Genomic DNA, 8,077 nt, shown 5'->3' with positions numbered 1-8,077 from the left:
CACATATAATTTGACAAGCCGTGCCGAGTTCGGGCCAAATGAAGATAAGTTAGTTTGTGTACGGAATGCGAGTTTAAAGAGATAAACGAATTACAAAATTTGCAGAATTGTTGTTGGCAGGCAGGCGCGTGTAGGACTCAGCCCGACTATCCTTGGACGGGGAGAGCCGAGGTGAGTTAGGCTCTATTTAATTTTAATTTTATCTAATTTCATCCGTACCTAAGGCATGCAATGTTGAAAACTCATGTTGCAATTTCAATATTATTAATATTATATTTATGTGTAGTGTGTTGACTGAGCAAGGAACATAAAATGAATAAGGATTGGTGGATTGACCAAATATATATATTAGAAATTCAATTAATATTTATAAAACTTTTTTATGAATAATTTTCTTTCCCTTTGCCATTTCATATGCTAAAATATTTAGTTTATTTTAGAAGAAAATACTAGTAAAAAAGTTTTGGATGTGAAATTTTAGTACGAACTAATTTTATTCATTTCAAATTAATGATCTTATTAATTTATCTTTTGTCTTTTATTCATATTGTAAACTAAAAATTAACTTCGATTGAAGTTGATGTTTAAATTATGCTACTAAATTAAAGAAAAATATTCATTACGAAATATCAGGTCAAGAGTAACTAGAAAAGACATCATATAATTCCTTATCCTTACATTTTTATTAATAATTTTTGGGGAACGGAATACGGAAAGATGAATAAAATATGGTAATTGGGGTGGATTCTGAATTGATATTATATTTTGTTTCCTTGGAATTACATTAGGGCCATGCCAAGCTGTACAAGCCGTTACGAGTTGGTTGTCCACTTGGCGAGTAATACAAGTTGGTGAGCCGAGGCGATTCAAGGAATTGAGCCGGGTCAAAACACGTGACGAGCTGTGTGCCGAACCGTGTCGATTTATGAATCCAGATTCTTTAACCCGATTCTAACTCGGCCCAAACTGGGCTATTTTTCACAAGTAAAATAGCGAGCCAGAGCGAGTATGTTAGGTCACCCAACACTGTAGAAGGGGGTTGAATACAGTATTAATACAATAAAATTGATTTAACACAAGTATGTAACAAAGATCAAGTATATTGAATAAACTCTGTTACAATAAGAACTGTTGTTCTCTCTCAGTGATGAACAAATATCACTAAAAGCTGCTAGGTTACAATATATAATCTTCTCGATAGTGAAAACACATATAGTGTAAACCCTAAGTCTGTGTTTATATAGTACACAGTTACAAGATAACTTCTAATTGATATGGAATACAATTCTTTCTCCTAAAATATATCAATCAGATATTTTCTACAAGTCTTCCAGTCTTCTAACTCCTTTCATGCATATCTTCTTGTATTTTAGTATCGATCTTCTACTGTAAATCAGCTTCCTTCCTTATATGAAAGTCTTCCCGCACTTAAGTTCTGATATGATCATAAGTTCTTATATTAAGTTCTGACTTCCAGTAAGTCCTGATATGTCCTGTTTGTTAAAATCTGAAAACTAAACATGAATCATATTAGACATGACATCTCAAATATATATAACAATCTCCCTCAACTTGTAAATTATGCAAAATATAAAAGTTAATAGATTTGATGATGTCAAAAACATTTAAGTACAAATGCAAATAAGAGTTTAACTAGATAACTAACTACAACTTACAGTCCTTATAGCTTTTACTGATTTCACTGAGTCTATCTGAATCCATAATGATTCTTGACAAAGTTTGATATCAGCCTTTCTTCTTTAATTCTCAGGACTTGAGACATTGTAGTCTTGACTTGCTTCATCTCTTCATTCTGACTTCCAATCTGGTAGATTGTAGTATTTAAAGCAGAGATATGGTTTCTTTCTAAACCATCATTCAGACTTATTACCCTAGGATGAAAAGAATCTTCATTTTAGCATAGATATTTCCCTTTCAGAATCACTTCAAGCTTAGCAGAATTCTTTTTCATTGGAATCTCACTTCCATCATCTTCAACAATATTATGAATGAATTTTGTAACTCTTGAACCATAAATTCTTGCTTTGTCTCTGATGGTCTTCAATATGAAATTTGACCATCTCCTTGTAATATTAGACTTTACCTCTAAAAGGTAATGAAAGAATTGAAGTTCTTTTAGTGATTTATTTAACACATCTGATTCTGACATCTGATATGTCCTTCCATCTTCAAGAAATAGAATTAGATTTTCCTTGACATTGTGCTTGTCATTAGCTTCGAGTACCACTTGAACAGAGATAACCTTATCAAGGTGTTTCTGTGCAACATCTTCAAGGGTTTGATCAGTTAAAAGAAATGGATCTCTAGTCAGCACTTCAACTCATGTTTTAATCTTAGCTTCATCAGAACCTAGTCCATCTCTGTCTCTTGCTTTTCTGGCTTTCAATGCAACAATCATGAAATTATATAACAATTGGCTTTTCTTTGGATTTGATGGTTTGACATTTTTTTATAGGAGTTTCTTTTTGTCAGCTATTTTTATCTTATCCATATTAACTTGAGCATTGTCAAAGGTTGATGTCTTGACACTACACCATAAAATGCCTACTGTAACACCAAAAAAACGTTGCATTAGGGGGTAAATATATTGCTCTTGCCCCACTTTGAAGCTAAGGTAACATTTTCTTAAAGATAAGTTTTTCCATATTGCCTTAGGGGTCTAAGGTAACATCTTTGGTGTCTAGGGCAACATCGTATTTTAACTTGTTTATATATTGCGTTAGCTTGCTAATGCAACAAAAAGAGAGATCAGTTGTAACTTGATTTTTATGTTACCTTAGAGTTCTAAAATATTTTTAAAAAAGTGGGACCCACATTGGGCCATTATGGGTCCAACAACATCAAGCCCACTATATGACCCATTCTTTAACCCACTTCAATTGGAAACATTTTTTTAGCTAATGTAACATTTTTATGCAACAATTTTTTTTAACTAGTTCAATATTTTGAATAGCCTGTGTAACATTTTTATCAGGCTATGGGCTAATGTAACATAATTATGGTAAAACCTAGAATAAAACTAAGCACATTTTACACATTTCCAAAATAACCAGAATCTATTAACAAATTTACTGGTAAATTACATAATCAACATACAACTCATCAAATACAGTAAACATCATCATGGTCGTGCCAACAAAGATGAGTTCAACTATTAAACTATAATTTTGGTGATGCGGCACACGGCACAACACAATAGCCTTGCTCAAGTCCTTTATTTCTGATCTGCAAAGAATTAATTATCATAATTAGATGTAACATGCAGTCTATCACACGACCAAAACTAATTCTACATAATTAGATATTAACTCATATTACATATAGAGAAATGAATTACTGCCAATAATGAGTTCATGCTTACAATGATGGATAACCAGACTCCTTTTGTTGTAACTTCAGATTTTTTTATGCATTTTGTCTCTAGTGCTTCACTGAATATAACACACAAGACTACAATTTTATTCAAGGAAACCATATAACACAATTAATAAAAGAACATTTTATTGACAATAAATAAAATATGCCTTCTAAATGCTGGCTAGCAGAGAAAGATTGGATATAGCCTCAAGAAATCCAAGAGTTAGAAAATCCACATGTGATCTGTCCATCATATGTCCAGTAATCCCAAAAATCGCCGTAGTGTTCAGGTCTCTCTTCCCAAGGACCAATGGTATCTTTCCAGTGAACTGCATTAGATAATCTATTCCCTTCAATGATAACCATGTATACCAATACATAAGAGAGACAATCAATGATACATATCAGTTACATTTAATAATAAGCACCTATACCAATACATAAAAGAATTGTTCTATGGATCTACAGAAGATGCAAACAAGACGTGCATTTAAAAAGAACAACAATGCCCTTGAGAATGTAAAGTACAGACATAGCTTCTGAAATTAGTTAACCTTATGCTTTTTCTCCAAACACTCAAGTCTTGAACATAGAAAAAATGGATACCTTGGATCTAGTAGAAACTCCTTAGAAACATAATTTATACCTACTCGCAAATCTGCAGCAACTCCTAAATTGATGGTTTTGACAAGCAAAATTATTTTTTCTCCAAAAAAATGTCACCTGCTGCAGTAAATCATAATATACTGGAAAAACCTAGAGTGTGGAAGTATAAAACCAAGGTACTACAATGCTCGATACAGGAAGAGTCTATATAACTAATATTCTTTCATCAAACTTTCACTCTGATGAGTAAACAAATATAAATTTGTTATCTCACTAATATTCTTCACAATATAAATATTACAAATTTATGCTCAATCGCAAAAGTTTTATCCATGTTTACCACCTACTGATCAAATGTCATAAAAAAAATTTGGCAACCTAGGGCGTTAGGTAGTGCACCTGAATTAAATAATCACTAGGATCTATTCCATATGAAATTATATATTGGGTCTGAGTTTATAATGAAACCATGGAGATTACAAGTATTCAGAAATAAAGATTTGAGTATAAACTATCAAAAAGAAGATAGCAGTATACTACCAGTATATAAATCAGTTCAAAGAAAAATAGAACCTTCCACCAGGATCCCCAACATAAAACAGTAAGCTGATGAGACCTCCAAGTGCTACTCTTTTTACAGCTTCTAATCCAAGGATTGTTGTCTATGACTTGGTAATCATTGTATTGTCACCTCTAGTATGGTAACCCAAGTTGAATGCAACTAGTTACCTATAAATAAACTCTGAATATTGGCCAGTTGCAGCATCTACAGGTTTCAAATTAAAAAAAGAAAAGAAAAATGTAATAAAAAAAAGCATTTTAGAGGAGTCTTATAAGCTTTACAGAAAACAACTTTTAGATAATAGGTTATATGCTGGGGATTTAATGAGAATATTGTAATACAATCTTTCTTGATCACATCTTCAAATATTGTCTAACTACTAAAACCTATAACAGTGGTTACAATTTGAAAATGGTCGTACAACTACTACCAATCTATGATTGAGTGATTATTCAATTAAAGAGTAAGCAACTACTTAAAGTAGTTGCAATGGGAAAATAAGGTTTCCCATTGAAAATATATTTCGTCCATAGGGTCAGTAGTACAAACCAATACAACAATTAACTGAACGGCGGAGAGTAGATAAATTTACACTTCATAATACACTGATTCATTTAAGTCTAACAACTTCCACAAACCTGTCCATTCATTACTTTTTGTGAAGTCTTTCTAATAATAAGATTTGACGACTCCAGGCCTGCTTCTGTCAGGGCCTCCTGTATAAAATTTTTAAAAAAACTTTTATAATCTAAATACAGAGCCAAAATTAGATAAAGCCAGGCACATGCCAATATGCATATCATACTTTTACTAACAATTGTGTACATTTTGCTTGTTTTTCCGCAACACGACATTCATTTGGACAAAGGTAAAAAGGAAGATAAAAGTAGTTTAGTGGAAAGCAAAAGGAACCTTGTATTAAATACAGGGAAGCCATTGAGGGAGAGAGTTTCAATGATAAACCATGATCCACCACTATTGCAAATATCACCACCACGATGTAAACCAAGACAGGGACGTCAGTTCTACCAGAAAAGACATTAACTAAAATAGTTGCATTAAATGAAGTTCTGGATCAATATACAATGCAAATAATTTAAACATCTAAAAAGAGGGCTGTTAATCTATATTAACATTCATGTATATTAAGAAAAATATAATAATAACATTTACTATACCGTGTTTACCGTGTCAAACAACTCTAAGATCCGGAACTTAATTTTTGAACCCACACCTGTTTCTATAACCTAATTAGTGAAGAAGAAAAGCACATCAAAATTTCATAGCGTTAATAAGTGAGATTAGAAGAAGATTAATTGAAAATAGGAAAGTAATTCAACTCAAAATGAAGAACAAACCCTAATTTGACATTCAAATTTATTGGGCCCTAAATTGATATTCAAATCAATTGAGCCCTAATTGAGATTAAAAATTAAAGTCAGAGTTAGGTAGATTGAGTGTGCTGAGAAATAGTAACGAGAAAGAAAGTAGTGGGAGAGAGAGAACGAGGGAGAAAATGAGAGATGGTAGTGAGAGAGAGCACAGAGAGGCGGCGAGAGAGAGTGACAATATAGGAGAGAAAGAGACCTGTATGTTCTGTGGGCTCAAAATTGGGCGCATTTTAGGCCAGAATTTTGAAGCAGGTTTGAAAATTTTCATTTGCCCGCTTTACAAAATTTACCAGGTCCAAACTTTGTATTTAAATAATTAGTGTAGGAAAATATTTATTTACCTTATTCATTTTATTGTGCATATGAATTTCTATATTTACATTTTTTAATATTTTATATTTAACATACATATATATATATAAGTGCTTATATGAAAATGATGGGAATTTATAATTTTTTACTTTTAAAATCCCATTTTTTTATTTATTTTTAATTTTATTATGTATAAATTATAATACAAAATTTATATATCATCACCTATTTTATTATTTTATAAATTTGTATATTTACATTTTTAATATCCTTTATTTATAAAACTAATAAAAAAGTTCTCATATTTTAAATGAGGGAGATTTTACTATTTTTATTTTTATTACTTTTCATTGTATTTTTTGAATTTTACTACTTTATAAATTTCTATTTTAAGTTTATAAAAATTTCATTAAGTATAAAATTTGTATATCATCATTTTATTACATACATTTAATTTATAAATCACTTTAAATTCTTATATAATAATTTGAATTAATGATTAATCTTAAAAGATATTATTTATAAGTTTTAATACTCTAAGGTAACACTTTGACAAAAATGTTGCCATATCTAAGGTATTTGTCTAAGGTATTTGTCTAAGGTAACATAGAAAATAGAGTGTTAAATTAGATGGCAAGTACCATATCTAAGGTAACATATTAGCTAACATTTTTTAAGGGGGGCGTTGCGATAGGTCATATATGGTGTAGTGTGATGATTCTATCAGAACTTGTTGTTTCTATTGTAACTTGCAGTTCTTCACTCTGAACAACTTGAGCCTTGTCAGAGGTTGTCTTTGATTCTTCAAAAATCTTCTTTCTTTTCAGAGTTTGAACATCTTTACCTTCAGCAAGATTATCATCAGTAACTTGAACTATTTTGCACACTGGTTTTATCTGAATTTGAGGAATTTTCATCTCCAGTGGCTTGATTGGTTTATCAAATTTTCCTTTCCCTTTGTCTTTGGGATCAATCTCAAATTGTGATCTAGTCTTGGCTTTAGATGCCCCAGAAATTGACTTCTCCTTGATCATAATGCCTTTTTCCTTAGGCCTTGGAGCTTTCTTTGCAACAGAAGCTTTTGGCTTTAGATTTTTCTTTTCAGCTTTAAATCTAGCTTCTTCCTCCTGGACATTTTCTAAACCCATTCCTGGATTATACTTCAGACACAATCTTCAAGCAATTTCCTCATCAAGTGTCTGAATCTTGGGATCCTTCTAGTAGACAGTAGTCTGCTTTTCCTTGAGCTTCAGAGTTTGCATGAACTTTTGAGAATCTTGACTTCCACTTATATTAGAACATCAGGCTCTGTCATCAGACTTTGCTCATCAGAACTTGATATCAGATTTTGAGTTTCAGTACTTTCTGTCAGATTTTGAGTTTGAGCAACTTCATAACTTGTCTTCTTTTGAATAGAAGATATGCTTGCTTCAGTAATTAGTTTCCTTGAAGAAACCTTGCCGCTCTGCTCTTTACTTTGAACTTGACATCTACCCTTGCAAAGGTTTCCCTGGTCATCAGCTTCATCATCTTTCTTCTTCGTTATTTGATCATTAGAGCATTTGGACTTAACTATCTTCTCCCCCTTTTTGGCATCATCTGATAGTAGGAGTGAGAGAAGAAGTTCAACTAAAGATTGGATCTCATCCAATTGAGCCAGTTGAGAAGCTTCATTAGCCAGGACCTCAGAGATTTGGGCCTGTTGCTTCTCTTGAGCTTTCTTAATTACTTCTACCTTTTCAAGTGTAACTCAGGATATGTCGATTCAAATACAACATTTGTTTGTCAAATCAGCACAAATTATTAGTAACCACAATTTTAATAAAAA

At 31.8% G+C, this 8,077-nt stretch overlaps 1 long non-coding RNA gene across 5 annotated transcripts; it reads right to left on the bottom strand.

The window, feature by feature from the left end:
- Positions 1 to 3,132: 3,132 nt before the first annotated feature.
- Positions 3,133 to 6,095, bottom strand: LOC141667656 (uncharacterized). Of its 5 annotated transcripts, none has more exons than XR_012552721.1 (6): positions 5,905 to 6,095; positions 5,725 to 5,793; positions 5,459 to 5,521; positions 3,546 to 5,262; positions 3,383 to 3,452; positions 3,133 to 3,246 (listed from the first exon to the last, which is right to left on the bottom strand). It is a non-coding gene; the product is annotated as an uncharacterized LOC141667656 (long non-coding RNA). The 5 variants fall into 5 exon arrangements; XR_012552719.1 differs by having other exon boundaries at positions 5,459 to 5,590; positions 5,734 to 5,793; XR_012552722.1 differs by having other exon boundaries at positions 5,734 to 5,793.
- Positions 6,096 to 8,077: the final 1,982 nt, after the last annotated feature.

The sequence above is a fragment of the Apium graveolens genome, chromosome 6 (genome assembly GCF_009905375.1).
Source record: "Apium graveolens cultivar Ventura chromosome 6, ASM990537v1, whole genome shotgun sequence".
Lineage (NCBI taxonomy): Eukaryota > Viridiplantae > Streptophyta > Magnoliopsida > Apiales > Apiaceae > Apium > Apium graveolens.
The sequence above is the reverse complement of the archived record's forward strand: the minus strand, read 5'-3'. Positions and strand labels throughout refer to the sequence as shown.